Genomic DNA, 19,663 nt, shown 5'->3' with positions numbered 1-19,663 from the left:
GGACCCGAAATACACAGCTGGTACTCACGCATGACAGGCAAGGGAAGGCAAGGGCAAAAAGGGTAAATCACCAAGACAAGGTGTCCTGTTAGTTAGGATTTAGTGTCAGAATAAAAGAGTGGTGGTACCACGAGGAGATATCATTTTTGTTGTTTCATGAATTGAATGTGCGAGGTACTGGCCCTCGAAGACCAGTTGGTGTTTGTTTACTATTTCATTCAATCACATATTGTTCTAAACTCTTACCATTATCAATATAGCATTTCCATTTTTTGAGCTGTGGTTGGATTTGGTGTTGGAATCTTGCTGAATGTGTGCTTGGTTATATTGTATTGTTGCATGAGTTGTGTGTGTGTTGCGTTTAAGTTGAGAAGAGTCTGTGAGGTGCTGGGTTCCATCAATTTTTACCCACCACCGTGCGAAAAATCAGATCAAAACGACAACCCCGAAAAATCGTCCTCGATGTCCCGAACGCCCCTGCCGCGCGCGAAGCAAGGTTGCCGCTTCACACCAAATGCGTGCACCCCAACTCTGCACACCAATTCGAATGAGGATTCTAGAAGCGTAAATCAACTGACCCCGACCTAAAATGCATAGTATTTTATGTTTTACGATTTTCCAAAGTTTTAATCTTGAAAAATCATTAAATAATCCGCTGTCGAATCAAGTTTACTGTGTTTCGTTCCTTGATTTTTACCCAACCATGGCGAAAAATCTGATCAAAACGACAACCCCCGAAAAGAGTCCCTCGATGTCCCGAACGCCCCTGCGCGCGCGAAGCAAGGTTGCCGCTCCACACCAAATGCGTTGACACCCCAACTCTACACACCACAATTCGAATGAGGATTTTAGAAGCGCAACGCAACTGACCCCGACCCAAAATGCATAGTATTTTAGTTTTTACGATTTTCCAAAGTTTTAATCTTCGAAAAATCATTAAAAATAATCCGCTCGTCCGAATCGATCCGTTCTACTTGCGTTTCGTTCCTTGATTTTTTACCCACCACCGTACGAAAAATCAGATCAAAACGACAACCCCCGAAAAGATCGTCCCTCGATGTCCCGAACACCCCTACCGCGCGCGAAAGCAAGGTTGCCGCCCCACACCGAATGCGTGCACCCCAACTCTGCACACCACAATTCGAATGAGGATTTTAGAAGCGCAACGCAACTGACCCCGACCCAAAATGCATAGTATTTTATTTTTTACGATTTTCCAAAGTTTTAATCTTCGAAAAATCAGTAAAAATAATCTGCTCGTCCGAATCGATCCGTTCTACTTGCGTTTCATTCCTTGATTTTTTACCCACCACTGTCCGAAAAATTAGATCAAAATGACATAGCAGGGCCCTGGGTTGGTGGGTGGTTGTACTTGGTGATGGGCGGTGTAGGTAGTGTTGGTGGTGATGGTGGTGGTGGTGGTGGTAGTGGGACAATTGGCTGTGTTTGGTTGTGGGCAGTTGTTTTGTGCATGATAAAAAAGTTACGTGCATGATAAAAATTTCCACAACGGCAGCTTAAACCTTTGACCTTGGTGTCAAAATCTAAGTGATGCTCTAAAGCACTTCGACAACTCTATAGTTTTAAGATTACTCCTACCTTATTATATGTATTAGTTATTTGTATTTTAAATAACTCCGATTATCCTAAAATTACATCCAATACCATATTTGGATATGGCAGATATGGTTTTGCTCATGGAATCGTAATTTAATTTATTTCCTTAATGAAACAATAAGCTCCGAAAATTTGATTTTATGAAAAAGCTTATTTTTTACCTAAAAAACTCATTTTTTGGGCTCGTCACAAGCCCCCAAGCTCCTTTGGGCGCCATTGTTTGCAAATATCAACCAAAGAAAAAGTTAAAAGCCTGATAAAAATTTGCACAACCGCAATTTGAACCTTTGACCTCGGAGTCAAAATCTAAGTAAAGCTTTGAACCACTTGGACAACTCTATAGTTCTGAGATTACTCCTATCTTATTACATGTATCTGTTCTTTGTATTTCAAATAACTTAGATTATCCTAAAATTACATCCAATACCATATTTGGATACGAGAGATATGGTTTTGCTTGTGGAATCGAAATTTTAATTTATTTCCTTAATGAAAAAATGAGCTCCGAAAATTTGATTTTAAGAAAAAGCTTAATTTTTACCTGAAAACTCATTTTTTGGGCTCGTCACAAGCCCCCAAGCTCCTTCGGAACTTGCCCATTGTATTCATATACAAAACGTTTTATATATGCCGAACAAATATGCACCTATCATTTTTACATTATAATACTTAGATGATTGGAAAATTAACTATGAGCAATAGTTAATACCTTCCAATCATTCAAAAAATTCTAACAACAAAAACCATCGTGCATAGCATCTTCCATTCCAAATTGTGCTTTACCAAAAAAGTACTCTTGCATTTTCACAACCTACAAAACCATTAATACAAAAAAAATCTTCAATTCCCATGTATATTCTCAAAGATGACAACATATATACATTGTAAATTCAAGAAAAGATTAAGACAAAAACATCCCAAATATTTAATGCAAAAGAAAGAGGAAAAGAACATGTTTAAATCTTCAACTTCACAATCACTAGTTCTAAAAAATGGCACCATGCAAATTTAAAAAAACATGTTTAAATATTCAACTTCACAATAACCAGTGCAAAAATCCCAACTGTAATTTTACATTTTGCATATTGCAGTATGCAATTTTGTAGACTGCAGTTTACAAAATGCAGATTGTGGTTTGCAAAAATGCCGACTACAAAATTGCAAATCGCAAACTGTAGTTTGCAAACTACGGTCTGCAATTTTGCAAATTGCATATTGCATATTGCAGTTTGCACACCATCAAGAATCTTTCTCCACTCAATTAAATAACAAAGAACACATTATTATGTTATAGTGCAAAACCTTTAAAGTTTTACAAAGACAATAGAGTGACCTACTAGGATATATTTCATTTCATGCTACACAATTTAAATAAAAATTAAAAACTTCTAAAGATAGATCAAACTCTATACATAAACTGTGTGTTCATACAATTAAAACATTGAATACATACATACCTCAACATGAGAAAATTTCGATACTAAGATAATGCACACCTCACCAGCAGCTACACTAATGACATGAAGAGTATAATCTTGCCCAGAATTTAAAAGAGCATGTTTAAATCTTCAACTTCACAATCACTAGTTCTAAAAAATGGCACCATGCAAGTTTAAAAGAACATGTTTAAATATTCAACTTCACAATCAGTAATGCAAAAATGCCAACTACAATTTTACAGACTGCAGTTTGCAAACTGTAGTCTAACCTTGCCCAGAATTTCCTGCATGAAGAGTAATGTAGTCATACCTCACCAGCAGCTACACTAATGACATGAAGAGTATAACCTTGCCCAAAATTTCCTGCATCCAATAATTTAAAAGAGCAACAGTAAGTTTCTAAGTTATACCTCAACCTCAATAGGAAATAATGAAGTCCAAATTGTATTTGGACTATACAGCATATAAATTAGTAGTGCAAATAATGGAAACTCATTTTTTTTTTCATACTGAGGTTCTTTTTAGTTGCATTTTGTTGAAGTGGAATCAATAGCATACGTGCTTTCTTGGGTTGAAAAAATTTCCTTTATAGTACTAAATGTGTGGTTCTACATTTCTTGTGTTAGGTAAACCTCTTCGTGTGACATTTCGAGCTTACTCTAAAGATCAAATCATCAGAATACTTCAAGAGAGGCTCATGGTAATTCCTTTGGTTTCCAACAAACAGATAGTCACAAGAAGAGGTTTACCTAACACAAGAAATGTAGAACCAAACATTTAGTACTATAAAGGAAATTTTTTCAACCCAAGAAAGCACGTATGCTACTAATTCCACTTCAACAAAATGCAGCTGAAAAGAACCTCAGTATGAAAAAAAAAAATGAGTTTCCATTATTTTTTATCTGAAAATAAATCATTGATTTTTTTTTTCTTAAATGGAGATATGTATTCAATTTTTTTTTTCTTTTAATTAATAGAAGGAAAACTTATGTTGGTGATTGAGGAGAATGTAAAAAAAAGTCTTCTGTGTATCATGTTGCAATATAACCAGTCAATGAAGAAAACAAGTGCATTCTTTCATCAACTGATAGTATTGTAGCCTGATGCCACTCTGAATTCTATAATTCCATATAAATCATATCCCCAAGTATGTTTCAAAATTACTACTTGAGCTACCAAGAACAGTAAAAGATTCCCATTTGAAAATAAAAATGCAAGCAATCAGCTAGTTCAATTACTCATTAATGGCTTTAAAATAAATTAATGTTGAAGAAGATGCTAAGAACAAAGAAAAAAGCTTGCTTTTCCAAAAGAACTTAACTTTCCAAAACAGAAAGCAGAAAAGAGCACCACAATGATTCATAGCACTAAGTTTAGTTTAATGTTAAGTAAAACAACTTTCAACACCCAAAAAGAATAAATCAATCTTATTAAGCACCACAATGATTCATTCAAACAATTTGATCATTATAGAAATCAAATCATTGATGGCCCTGATCTTTGTTTTATTAAAACAAACCTTAAACTAATTGATTAGATTAATGCAGGTTGTTAACACAAGGTTCAACAAACAACCGTATAAGCGAAACAAAATTATTTATACAATTTTTAACTTGGGGAAATCTGCCATACCAGACTTGTATATCATACAAAGGTGAGGATGATTCGCACAGTGGGTTAAGCTGAAGATGGATTCTCAACTAGGGGTACCACCCTTCGCTTTGCTTCGATACACGTCTTCTAAACATTCCTTTGCTATATGAACCTTTGACTGAAGGTAAAAGCTACCATTCTTGGCATTCCTCTTAAATAAATTATCATATTTCTTCACAAGCAGAAGTAAAAGTTAACACAATGAATTCAAATCATAGACAGAACACTTAAAAACTTCAACCCCTTGCATGTTTACATAACAAGCAAGAAAGAGATCATCTTAGAAATCTAAGAAAATAAAATTAAAATCACACTAATAATTTACTCACTTCACTTGAGCAGCTTTCTTTCCCCTCTTACTCAAAAATGCATAGCAAAAATACAAAGAAAAAATGCAAGAAAATGATTCACCTAAACCATAGCTTCACTGATTTGCCTCTTAAAGGAAGAGGGCTTCGATTTAGGGTTCAATAGGTTATGGGTATTGAAGATTTTAAGCTAAAAATTCGATGAAACCAATGATTTTCACTAGATTTTTATGAATGAAGATGATTAGTGAGGGTATTTTGTTTATGTAGGTTGGATGAGTTGAAAATGCTCCCAGTGTAGGGTGGCTTCATTGACATAATGAAAATTGTTAAGAGGGGAGTTTGTAGCTGAAATTTTAGTGAATAAGTAAAATTGAAAAAGTGCGTGAAGAAGATGAGTGAATGAGGTATTAGGTATTTTGTTTTTTTTTTTTTGGGGGGGGGGGGGGGGTGTGGGGTTGTGGAATTTGTTTGGTGGGTAGACAAGTTTTTTCCCGGTTAAAAGTTTTTTCCTGGTTAAAGTTTAAGAAAATAGTATTTGTTATTATATTTTGATTTAGTAACACTTTTAAGTGTTACAATATTTTAATTTAGTGAAATCAATATTATTTCAATACATGCAAATTGCCTACAGGCCGAGATGCGCTGCCCCTACACCCTTACCCATTGACTGGGCAACGAGACTCCCAAATGCGTATGTGTGACCCCTTATTGTTGAAGTGGTGGACAACTCCAACACCAAAAAGTGACGAAATCACACCGAGAATTAAGGTGAAGAGTCAAGACAATGAAATGGCTTTTTTAGGCGAGATTTCGAGTCAACCAAGCTTAGGGAAGGTGGATCTGACCTTAGGGAGTATGGACCAGCCCCTAGGATGTCTAGAAGTTGCCGAAAAACTAAGAAATTAAAGTCATCAAGAAGATGAATGGTCACATATGGAGGAAGCTTAATGGTCGTTGGAATCTATGATGGTCTTACGTGATGACGACCGGCCATTGGAGAAGGAAAATGGTCATTGAAGGTGGAAGTTGGACGGTCTCTGGAAAATGGATGAAGCTGGGTGGACGTTTTTGGCTTTGCATTTAACCTTCCATCTTCCTTTTATACTATTTGTAAAAACATTTAGTTTGGTCCCTACATGAATGAGATGTAACAAAGTAAAGGCCAAATAGTAAATTTGACCCCTAAACAATAAAAATGAGACAAAATCAACCTCATTTCGTATTGGCAGGAATAATATTTTGTTTTCTGGTAAATAATTGGGTTTATGGTAACACTTATAAAATGTTACTGTATTTTAATTATATGGTAACATTATAAAAAAGTTACTACATTATTAGGTTTATTGTAACACTTTAAAAATGCTACTGTAGATATATTTTCCATAACATTTAAGAAAAAGAGTTACCATTGATATAAAATGTGTTACAAAAAGTTAAAGTGTTACATATAAAAATTGTTATCGTAACATTTTAACATCAAGTGTTATTATAGATAGTCTACGGTAACACTTTAAGGAAAAGTGCTATTGTCCAGTGTTACCATAGGCCATTTTTGTTGTAGTGATAGTTAAAATTGACACTTAGTTGAGCATATCTTCTTAGTAGTTATATGATATCTCTAGGTTGCATGAGATGAGGACCTTGTGGAACAAATTGGAAGACATATATATTTTGATCTTGTGGATCATGACAAAGTCAGGAGTTTCAGTATTCAAAAGCAGATACATTTTTACCTCTTCAAGGTACCATCTTTTTGGAGTATCTAATGTGTTTCTACTAGCAATTGTGATGTTTTTATTTCGGTGAAAATATAATGCTCAGTGAGCGGAGAATAGGTTAGTATGAAATAAAATATTTCAATATACAATAAAACATTCATGCTCATAAAATCTCATTTCCATAAACACATTTTATAATATAAACAATCTTTCATAACCAATGCTGAAATCTCACACTGGGAAAAAAAAAACAAAAACTTTCTTTCTGAAAACTTTTATGGTAACAAATCAATACTTATTTTCTCTGAAAAATCTCATTTCTAAAATCATTTCATATACAGATAGCACTTGCATTTATAAATTTCTATTTTAAATTCATGATATACATATACATATCCAAACCATCTCTCAATCACATGTGAAAACTCTCATCCAACTAGTACCCAGGAGAAAATTCGTCCAACCCAGCAAGATCTAACATTGCACGATTTGAACCACTAGATCCATCCTGCTAGGCAGAATCAGTCACCGCTCAAGCCTTCGACCCAGCGAGATCATGCATCGCTCAGGTTGGCACAATCATAACCTGTCTAGTGATATCTGCCTCACTCGAGCCTTCGACCCACTTGGGCCGGCAAAATCATGTATAGCGATATCCGCCTCTCTCGGGCCTTTGACCCACTTGGGCCAGCAAAATCATGTCTAGCGATATCTGCCTCGCTCGGGCCTTCAACCCACTTGGGTAGGCAAAATCATGTGTAGTGATATCTGTCTCACTCAGGCCTTCAACCCACTTAGGCCGGCAATATCAAATCATGTGTAGCGATATCTGTCTCGCTCAGGCCTTCGACCCACTTGGGCCGGCAAAATCATATCTAACAATATTTGCCTCACTCGGCCCTTCGACCCACTTAGGCCAGCAAAATCATGTCTATTGATATCTGCCTCTTTCAGGCCTTCAACCCACTTGGGCCGTCAAAATCGTGTCTAGTGATATCTGCCTCACTCGAGCCTCCTACCCACTTGGGCCGGCAAAATCATGTCTACCGATATTTGCCTCGTCGGGCCTTTGACCCACTTGGGCCAGCAAAATCTTGTGTAATAATATCTGCCTCGCTCAGGCCTTCAACCCACTTGGGTAGGCAAAATCATGTCATACGCATGTGTAGAATCAAATCAATATCATGAGGAGGATGAGTACTATACATGGTGGTTTGAAAACTACTATCATCAATATACATACCTTTAACTCACCATTTTATAGAAATCTCATGTCTTTATTCATCAAGAAAACATATAACATAACATTAAATTCTCATGTGCAGTTTAAGGCTAAAATGGAAGTTTTCAACATGATTTCATAATAACACCTTAGCCCAATTTTTATATTATCAACAACAATTTTCCAAAAAAAAAATACTCAATTTCTCATGTAAACCAATAACATTAGCAATAAATCATATTTATATAAAGTAAATCACTAAATTATGGCAAATAGTAAACCAAAACAACTCATTTGAAGTTTATAACAAACAATTATTTCAAAATGAAAGTTAGGATTTGGATTTTCCACTCATCATTTTAGAGCTTGACCCTTAAGCCAAAAAAGATTGAAATCCTCTAACAATGCCCTGCTTGCCTCCCTATATCTAAAATCCAATAAATTCTCCATACGTAAGTCCCCCTAAGGTAACACCTCATTATTAAATTCATTGGACACTACACACACACCAAAAGATTAACCTAGCTTCTTCTTTAACAAAACTGTCTCATAACCAAACATTGGTCACTCTCGGATTTTTCATAAAAAATTTATTCATCATTTTAAGCCATAATTTTGATGGGACCTTCTAGAGACACATAAGTTGTTCCCATAATTTTCTCAAGTCATTATAGAATCAGTAAATATTTAAAACACAATTTTCTTTCAACTCATTCAAATCTGCCAACTGTTTCCAAAATTGAGGTTACTGACTTGTAAAATTCATAACAATTCAACCCTTAATCTAAACCTCACGAAACTCTCCAGAATTAAACTAGAAAAATATATGATTCACCAGAATTTAAAGTCACTCAATTTGGATAGCATCAAATCATTTTTCGAAAATACACGCTCTGTAGAAAACGAAAATTCCAGAATTGACAAGGCAATTTCAAAAATCCATATAAAATTCAATCCTTCGAGTTTTTGAGTAAAATAAATTTCTCAACACTCCTCAAGACGCCTATAGCAAGATATCAAAAATTCAACTTCAATCAAAAACCCAAAACATATAAACAATTTTCGGAATCCCAAATGGACAGATTTTTGCACAATAAACAGTTATATCAAAAATCATATCTTTAACCCATTTTTGTTTAGAAACAACATGTACGTTCGACCCACATAAAATTATTGAAATCAATCTCCATATTTTAATTCAATCTCATGTCATTGTACTCAATTATGAACAACACAAATAAGTTAAACTAAAACTCGTCAAAGAGAGAAATTTTAAGCTTTATTCACCTCCCATATGTTTGATCTTCCTCCACTCTTTCCGATCATCGGAGTTTTGTTCGCCAGCGGGCACTTTTCTAGCCACCTTCATCATTCTCAACTCCTCTCTCTCTACGTTCTCTCCCTTCTCTCTTTCTTTCTCTCTTCCCTCTCTTTCTTTCTTCTCTTCTTCTTCTCCCTTTTTCATTTCTTTGAATGATCACTGTTAATCAAAATATCTGACAAATTTCACTTTAGTCCTCACTTGTTTTGACCATTACACTTTGCTCTCCGTCGTTCCCTTCTTCTCCCTTTTTCTTTTCTTTGAATGTTCACTATTCATCAAAATATCTGACAAATTTCACTTTAGTCCTCACTTGTTTCGGCCATTGCCTTTGCTCTCCTAAAACTTTCAAAATCTAACACTTTACCCCTTAAAATCACAAAATAAAATTCTATAAAAAAAAATATAGGGTATTACAGTTTACAGACTCGATGTGATGGATTGTGTGTGCAGCAAGAGGTTGCTAAAGAGTTTGGTATTCCAGTGCAACTTCAGCGGTTTTGGCTGTGGGCAAAGCGCCAGAACCATACATACTGCGCTAATCGGCCATTGACACCTTTGGAGGATTCACAAACTGTAAGTAGTTCTGCTTACTATTACTACCCTATAGTTACAGTTTCAAGAGTTGTTTGGTAGGTTTGTTTAGTTTTGGGCAACGCCAAATTTGTTCAAGGGACTCCTTGTGATGTAATAATTATAACATTCTTCTTTTGGGCCATTGCTAATATGTTGCTTGCAATTGTCTATATTAGGCAAATATGTAATCCTGTATGATTTGTAATTTCACTGTGAATTAATATCCATATGTTTCCTTGGAAGAACTAGTGAATTGTTTTGATAATTGTTCTTCATTTATTCAGCATTATTATTTTGACCAACTGTTTCAGTGTATGTGCTAATTCCCATCCACTGTATTTTTTTTCTGCTCTTGCTAATGGTACAACACTTTGTGGTAGCTATCACAAATCTATAGTTTTTATGTTTTAGGTTTTCTATATGAAAATATACATTTCAATTTTGCTATGCATTTGTTATGAGATAATTGATGTTGCTTATCTCCAGCATTATGTTTTATTTCTGCAATATTGTATCGAATTGTCATCAGCTTTGGTAATGTCTCCTTCCATTTTGCCGTTGGGGGGTCATTATTCCAAATGGTTTTACTATATAAATTGGGCACTTGTTTTAGTGGTTTTAGTGCCTGAGGATGTGAAGATACGCATTGCCCAGTTTCATTTTTTTTTATATTGGTATTTTAGGTTGGGCAGCTAAGGGAGGCATCAAATAAGGTTCATAATGCGGAGTTGAAGTTGTTCTTGGAAGTAGAGCGTGGACTGGTAATTCTTTCCTTCCTATTTAGGCTTTCTGGTTTCTTCCTTGAACTATCATCATATTTTAAGTGATGTTATTAATGTCATTTCTATTACTTTTAAAGAAACATGGAAATTATTTTGATAAAAAGTAGTGGATACATGTGGGCAAGTGTCCACTAACAAAATAGTAGCATCCCTCAGTGAGGCTACTAGTATAAAGTCGATATGCTGATCTCTATAGCAATTTGTACAGTTATGATAATACCAAAATTACCTGAAGCTAAACAGCCCTCAAAAACATTTAATTTAGAGTTGCTTACCAATCAAAATAAATGTTATTTACGTTTGTATTTTCTGTTCAGGATTTACGGCCTATTGCTCGACCTAGCAACACAAAGGAAGATATATTACTTTTTTTCAAGCTTTATGACCCTGAGAAAGAAGAGCTATGGTACTTTGTTGTTTTCTATTGTACATTTGTGTCTATGAGTGTATTTTTTTTTTTTTTTTATCTTCTGGAATAACTCCATTTGATTTAGAGATTATTTTTCTATGATAACAGCTATGTTGGAAGGCTTTTTGTGAAGAGTACTGGTAATCTGATGGAATATTTGGCAAATCTAAATAAAATGGCTGGCTATGATCCTGATGAAGAAATCAAACTCTATGAGGTTTGTTTCCTGTTGCTTATCTTTCATGAGAAGCCTTAAATGAACGGTGGCGAACTCAAGCTGAGTGGTTTAAGAATTTCTTAGTCCATTACTTTATTCGTAAAGTTGCAAAAAGGATAGGTTTCTCTTCAATTGTTGTTACTAAGGAGTGGACTGCTATAGTATTTCAACCTTATTTTCAATAGTTAATGCAAAATGTATTTAGTACTGTATTTGGAGAAAAACAAAAAAGAAGAAGAAGAAGAAGGATCCGAGCAATCAAAATTCTCTTGGGGAAAAATGGTCTTAAATTAGCAAAACAAGCAACTTCAATGCTTTTAAAAAAAAAAAAAAAAAAAATGTTAAAAGTAGTTAATCACACAGTTTTATGAAATTTAAAGTTTGGGTGTGCTAATACTTTGTGGCCCCTTAGAGATTTATATTATTTCTTATGTTTCGGAGATGATTTCCTTTAGTTATGCTTGGACTTGAAGCCAATGTCATCCTTGCCTGTGAGCATAAAATTATGATAATTTGGTGCTCTCTGCCCTAGAGTGTGTAGGGTACTTGCTGGTATGCAACTCGTTTCAGGTCCACTTGTCTGTCTCTCTATGCTTTGGTTATTTGGAGTGACTGATGTATTAAGGGTTGACTTTTAATATTGTCCTTTAAAAATGTGGACCATGAAGAGTTGAGTTGTCTGAGAGCTGAGATCTCTAGTTACAGGATTTTGTGGTTTAAGTCCATTCTAGAGGTTGCATTGGAATGTTGGTTTATTTGATAATCAGTTAGCATGTCATATTTAAATTTGCATGGTTATGCATTATTTTGAGGATGGTAACTTACTCATGTTTTGATATTCATGAAATTTTGTTTGAGCCCAGTGTGATGTACGAACCCATTGACTATAGATATACATTTCGAGCTAGCAAGGTAAATGTTATGCATAACAGACATGGTGTGATTTGTTTTCCCTGTGATAATGTTTAACTGTGGCATTGTCTCTGTTGCAGCTTCAAGATGGAGATATTGTTTGCTTTCAAAAATCTCATACAGTTGAAAGTGCTGAACAATATCGGTATCCAGATGTTCCTTCATTTTTGGACTATGTGCATAATCGACAGGTACACCTCCATGGTTCCTATTGTATTCAGAAAACTAAGCTTTTCTTTGATATTCATTTTGTTTTATTATTGGTTTACAATCCCCTGACATTTGTGATTTATCTTTTTGCTTTTTTGTTGTGGACATCTTCCTTGTCATCCCTAGACATTGTGTTTATTGTTTTTATAATTAATTGGTATTCATCAACTCATCATTTAACTTTGCTAAATTTTGCATGATTTTGTGTGGTAGGTGGTTGTTCACTTCCGATCTCTTGAAAAGCTGAAGGAAGATGATTTTTGTCTAGAGATGTAAGGGCTTAATATTAGATGAAGTTGAATTCTGTAATTTTACTGTAGATTTATCTTTGTTGATTGTGCATTATTTTATGTATATGTACATTACCGAGTAATTGTATCTGATGCCATTGTGTTTTGAATGTCAATGTCAAATTTTACGTATGATGATGTTGTAGAAAGAGTAGCTCAGAAATTTAATTTGGATGATGCATCCAAAATCAGGCTTACATCACATAACCGCTACTCATAGCAACCCAAACCTCAACCTATTAAGTACCATGGCATTGATCATTTGGTGGATATGCTGATTCACTACAACCAGGTAGTACTCGTGGTCGTAGTTAATCTAGGATGTTGAAATTTAATGAAAAATATAATATTATGCTTTTTCTCATCATGTTCTTGGACAGACTTCTGACATATTGTACTATGAAGTATTGGACATTCCTCTGCCAGAATTACAATGTCTGAAAACTAGCAAATTAGCAGTTCATCATGTTATCAAGGATGAAGTGAGTATGCTGATCAATTTCTTAAGTCACTCTTAAAGATGTTGAGCCTTTTCCTACTTTTTGGTGGAATCTATTTGTGGCTTTTCTGAAACAATGGCTAGGGTTCAGAGAATACAAAGAGAAAGACAAGAGAAATCGAATTTTACTTCTATATGATTCTTTTTCTGAACAGTTTTACAAGAGGGAATAACTTTCCCTTTATACAATTTGAGATAACCCACAAATTACATTCTCTAACAATCTGCATTCTCTTTTGTGAAATACAGATGACTGAACTTTGGCAAAACGACATCACTTTTGTCAAAGTTCATTTTGTTCCTGCTACTCAGCTTCTTTGCATTCTCATCCCTTTTTACCAACACTTCCCCTCAAACCAAACTGGGAAGCATCATTACTTTATCAACACCTTCCCTCAAATCAAACTGGGAAGCTTTAGTACATTGCTGTCAACATAGTTGAGCCACAAATTATAGCCCAAGTCTGTAACATTTGATCACGCAGCAACTGAACAAATTATGATTGTAAGCTGAACTGAACCTGTAGAATAAGAGGAGCAAGTATGTAATCTTTAATCACAAATCAACTGACTCAAATTGTGACAGTGATCTAGACTGCAATACAAAGCAATTTGAACATATAAAACATATAATCTGGCTACATTCTGTATGACTGTAATCTGATTGTATTATGAACAAGTGAACTGAAGTAGGAATTAATCAAAGCTATGAACTGATCCATCAACTAATCAACTTATATAGTAATTAAACTAACTGAATACTAAGATAAGTAGCAAGCAGTAGAAACTAATAAGCTCTGAACTGATCAATCAACCTATCAACTCATATGACAGTTGAACTGATTATATTCTGAACAAGTGAACTGAAGTAGCAATTAATCAACTTAGATAACAGTTGAACTGAGTGAACACCAGGATGAGCAACAAGTAGCTGACACTAGTATACAGATTTGAACTATGCATGTGGAGGAACAGATTCAACTACACTTAGCTTTTGTCTTAACTTAGCAAACTGGGTAGCAGATAATGGTTTGGTTAAAAGATCAGCTATTTGCAATTTAGAAGGCACATACTGAACATTGATCTTTTTAGCTAATACTTGCTCTCGTATATAATGTGTGTCAATCTCAATATGTTTCATTCTTGCATGAAACACGGGATTGGCGGCTAGAGAACCTGCACTAACATTGTCACGCCAAATGATTGGAGTGTGAGGAAGTGTAATCCCTAACTCAGAGAACATACTCTAAAGCCATGCCACTTCAATGGCAGTGTGAGCTAAAGCTCTATATTTAGCTTTAGTGGAAAAGAGAGCCACTACTTTCTATTTCCTGGAGCTTCACTAAATCAAATTTGGACCAAGGTAGACACAATAGCTACTAGTTGATCGTCTATTGTCTAAGTTACTTCCCCAGTAAGCGTTGGTATAGCACTCAACATGACGAGTGCTTGCTGGTTTGAAGCCCATAGCATAGAGTGCCTTTGATATACCGAAGCACTCTTTTGCTTGCTTGCCACTGTAGATCAATAGGTGCTTGTAAAAATTGACTTAGCCGATTGACAGGGAAATTAATATCTGGTCTTGTAAGGGTCAAATACTGCAGTGCCCCTATGGTGCTTCTATAGAGCTTTGGTTGATCAAATAAGGGACTATCACCAGCAAATAGTTTTGTACCAATAGCCATTGGTGTGGAGCAAGGATGAGCATCCATCATCTTGGTTTTTTCTAACAAATCTGAGGCATATTTGGTTTGTTTAAGATGTATTTCAGTAGACCCTCTGTTGGCTTCCAAGCCTAGGAAGTATTTCAAGGAACCAAGAGTCTTCAAAGCAAACTGCTCATTAAATTATGTCATCAGGTGAGAAATATAGCTAGGATCTGATCTTGTGATAAGGATATTGTCTACATATATCAGGATATAGATAAGACCAGAGGGCTGATGTAGAATGAATAGGCTAGAGTTTGAAATGGAGTTCTTGAACCCTTTTCTTTGAAGAGTAGTTTTTAGCTTGTCAAACCAGGCTCTAAGAGCCTATTTTAATGCATATAAAGCCTTGTTTAACTTGCAAACAAATGATGGATAAGCAGTTGATACAAATCCAAGAGGTTGTGCCATATACACTGTTTCATTCAAGGTTCCATTTAAGAATGCATTGTTCACATCAATTTGTTAGACATCCCAGGAATTGGTTACTGCCAGGGTAAGTATAATCCGAATGGTAGATGGTTTTAACCACTGGACTAAAAGTTTCAAAATAGTCTAAGCCAAGTGTTTGCTAAAAAACCTTAGTTACCAATCTTGCTTTATACTTTTGCAATGTGCCATCTACATTGTCTTTGGTTCTAACCACCCACTTATTCCCTACAATGTTCATATCAGGTGTTGAAGGGACAAAGGTCCAGGTGTTGTTATGCACAAGTGCATCAAATTCAACCTACATGGCTACTGTCCAGGCAGAGTTGACAAGAGCTTTAGCTACTATAGAAGGTTCAGATTCAACTACATTCTGACTTGTTGTAAGGTAGACTTGATGAGGGAGACCAGAAGTATGATGGTTAAGAGTACTTGTAGCTGATTTTGCTCTTGTTATCTAAATGATACTGTTTATGTCACATAATAGTATAAGTTTGTATCAAACGCAACTTAAATAAGAATTACAGCTGTCCACATAAAAAAAATAAAAAATAAAAAAACTGAGTTTTTATTTAATTTTGTTATTATTGTTATGTTTTTTATTAAGTGTTATTGAAGTTGATGCAATTTTGTGGATAGATATTTATCTGAAAGAGATCAATATATTGTATTTGCTATGTATTATTGTTAATGTGAAATTAATGTGAAGTGTGAAGAGTGTTTATCTGAAGTAAAACTCTTGAAATTAAAGTGTTTGTTATATATATGTAGTTGTTTATGTTGTCATACACGATTAAGAGAAATATGTAAAGGTACTTGAAAGTACATCATTAGATCATTGTTCCCAAAAAAAAAAAAAAACAAACAAATTGCTGACATAGTTCAAATATAGTTCCTATTATAGGTAATGTGATACCTTTAATTGTTTTTATCCTTCTATTGTAATGTTGTATATGTTGGATTATGAATTCATCCATAAAAGCTATTAATTTGCATATAATAATATTATATAATTGTAATAAAGAAATTGACGAACAATATTATAGTGACAATTGTAAATTAGTAAGTTCTTTTTGGAGTTTAAAATTTCAGTACCGAACAAAAAATTCCACATACTATTAAATTAATTAGATTATAAAATCAAAACATTATTTTATTTATTTATAATTGTGATACACCGACATTTGCTTTAGTTGTAAAATCTCCCTTGGGAATCGTTATTGCTTTTATTGGATTGTATTAAGGATGAATTTCTTTTTGCAGGCAAGTTATAACAATGTCTGATAATTTTCTTAAAGATATTGATGAAGCAAGAGATGATTAGATAGTCACTGTCAAAGTATCTAGATTGTCAGAGTGTAGGAATTTTAGAATGGGTGCCGAACTTATGAGTCTTGACATGATTTTGATTGATCAACAAGTATAAAATATAGTCTGAAAATAATGTTAAGACTTTTATTTCTGATTTATACAGGTTTGTTTAAATTTGTGGCTTTCATTGGTTTTTAAGAATCAAGTTATGCATGCCTCGATACCAAAGAATTGGATTGCAAAGTTTAAAAATCAGCTTCATGAAGGGTCAATATATTTGATCAGACATATAAAAGTCATATCATTTGCTCCCTCTTACAGACCCATTGAAGGTATATACAGTATACAATTTCTCATGATCACGATTGTACAAGAAATAAAAGAACCAAGAATTGTTATTCCAAGATATAAATTTGAATTTTTTGGTCTTCATGATCTTTAGAATATAGGTATAGTTAATTTGAATATTTATATTTTAAATGCGTGAGAAATATTTTTGTACATCAAATATGATAAATTATATGCAGATATCATTGGAGTTTTGAATGCAATTGGAGAAATTGAAGAGATCAAATCAACAAAGACTAAAAAAAGACATTAGATTGCATATGGTAGAGTAAGTTCTTTTGTTAATATTTTTATGTTTATCTTCCACTTTAAATAATTTACAATAATATTAATTTCAGAGAAGCAGTTGACATTACGTTATGGGGAAAGTTTTCAGAAGAATAGGTGAAGATTTGCAATCAGCAAGTACCAACCCAATTGTCATAATAGTTACTTCAACGAATGTTAAAGATTTCCATGGTAATAAAAATATATTACATGAAATTAATATATTTTCGTTTACTAACTTATGTTTTTTTCCATACATGAAGATTATATCTCAATACAACTTCAACATCTAGAATTTATATAAATTTAGATATTGGGGAGGTGCATTCTCTACAGAAAGAGTATGTGTTTGAGAAACAGTTTTTTAAAGTAATTTCACGGATAGAATGATATTTAACATTTTATCTACTTTTGTTATTTCAGAATGGGAATTCTGCTAGTAATTCAATTACAGAAAAAGATTTTGAATCGAGTTCCGATTGAGAAGGAAATGTTTGAGAATAGAACATCACTTAAACATGTTACCAATCTCGTGTGGCATGATGTTGATGAGGTACAATATTCATTCAAACGTTAAACTGATTATTATAACATAGTTTGTGAACAAAAATTACAATTGTATAGGTGATGGAGTATACAATTAAGGCCAAGTTAACCAAAGTTGAAGATAGATATGGTTGGTGTTACAATTCCTACACCTATTGCAACAAAAATATTCTTGGTATTAATACCTATTTATATTATGACAAATACAACAAGGAATTGAAATCTCCTCATATGAGGTATATCATTGTTTATTTTTTACTGTTTATAATTATGTATTGTCAATGCAATAATAAGAAGTATATTCAATTTTAGACATTTATTTGTAACAATGTTTAGTTAATGTTATAACAGGTACAAGGTAGAAATGAGAGTGTCAGATGGAATTGTTGAAGCAACTTTTATATTGTTTGATACAGTAACCCAGAGATTGGTTGGTTTATCATGTTCGCAACTGTTGAACAAACAAGGTAATGATTAGAAGAATATCCCAAAAGTTTTAAGCGAGCTATCTGGACAGATGTTTATTTTCAAAATCAAGTTGAGAATTATGGATCTGAATGAAGGATACGAATCTTATACTGTGACAAAAGTTTTTTCGATTGATGAGAATCTTGAGGATGAATATAAATTGCGAGAATTGCAAAAGGTCAGTATAATTTTTATTCTTAAATAGTTAATTTTCATAATATTGAAGTGATATCAATGTTTTGTAAAAAACAACAGGCAAATAATGGAGAATATGGATCATAATCCTCGATGTTAGATGTGACTGAATACGAAATATTGACACCAAAAATGAAAGATGTGTTTGGAAAAATGGTGGCAATAGTATAAGCTGATGATGCTGAAAATAGGATAGAGATTCCTTGTACAGACATGTTAGACACATTGAAAGAGAGGGAATGAGGAAATGAGCAAAAGAAAACGACGATGAGAATGTTAAAAGAAGCAGTAGGGGTTACAAAAGCAACCCGAAAAAAAAGTTAAAGTCTTGATAAAGTGATCATGTCACATTTGATCGATTAAGTATATAATGTAATTGGGACTTCATTTGTGAAAATGCTTTATCTTGATTGATGGATGCCAACATAAATAAATATAACATTAAACCACAATTAGTATAAAACAGTGAACAAACTATTTTATATAAAGAAAAAATATATATATCTCGCATCCTTCATTCGCAAATAACAAAATTTAACCTTTGACTCTACGAACAATCAAGTTGTATGCTTGGAATATGAAATATGATCAAATTATATAACATGTAACAGCAAAAGAAATACAAAAATGTGATTAATAGTCGGGCATAAGTCTAGATTTGACATATTGTTTACTACAATTAGTATAAAACATTATGGTTTAGTTTTGATATTTTGAGCCGAAGTAGATAGTGAATTACTTCATAGATGTTACTATGAAAGAATTAAATGCATGCTATTTCCTAAAATTCATGTGATTTTATGTCAATGTTTATTTATGGGATGAGATTTGTTTGAATTATAGTTTATTGATAGTAATACATTATTGAGGAAATACAATTTTTTTAAGATAAATTATCACAACATTAATAGTTCGATATACTTTTATATCTGAAAATCTTTTTTTATAAATAAAATAATAATGAAACTATGAAATTTCTAATCAATTATAGTTTTCAAATTATTAAATTTTTTATTACTGATTTAAATGAATAAAATAAGTATAACGTATATTTATGGTTGGTCCGGCAATAGGACCATTATCCATTTAATTTTAGTAAATTTTTCATTAATGTTATAACAGGGAAAATGTAGATGTGAGTATGTCTGACAGAATTGCGAAAGTAACTTTTATGTTGTTTGATATAGTAATCCAGAATTAATTGGATTATCATGTTCT

The 19,663-nt window shown here is 33.6% G+C and overlaps 1 pseudogene; it reads left to right on the top strand.

Moving 5' to 3' along the window:
* The first annotated feature begins 3,654 nt into the window (after positions 1-3,654).
* On the top strand, positions 3,655-18,260 carry LOC116132044 (annotated as a pseudogene).
* The last annotated feature ends 1,403 nt before the right edge of the window (positions 18,261-19,663 follow it).

The sequence above is a fragment of the Pistacia vera genome, unplaced genomic scaffold (genome assembly GCF_008641045.1).
Source record: "Pistacia vera cultivar Batoury unplaced genomic scaffold, PisVer_v2 Contig248, whole genome shotgun sequence".
Classification (NCBI taxonomy): domain Eukaryota; kingdom Viridiplantae; phylum Streptophyta; class Magnoliopsida; order Sapindales; family Anacardiaceae; genus Pistacia; species Pistacia vera.
This window is presented reverse-complemented; position numbering and strand designations above follow the sequence as displayed.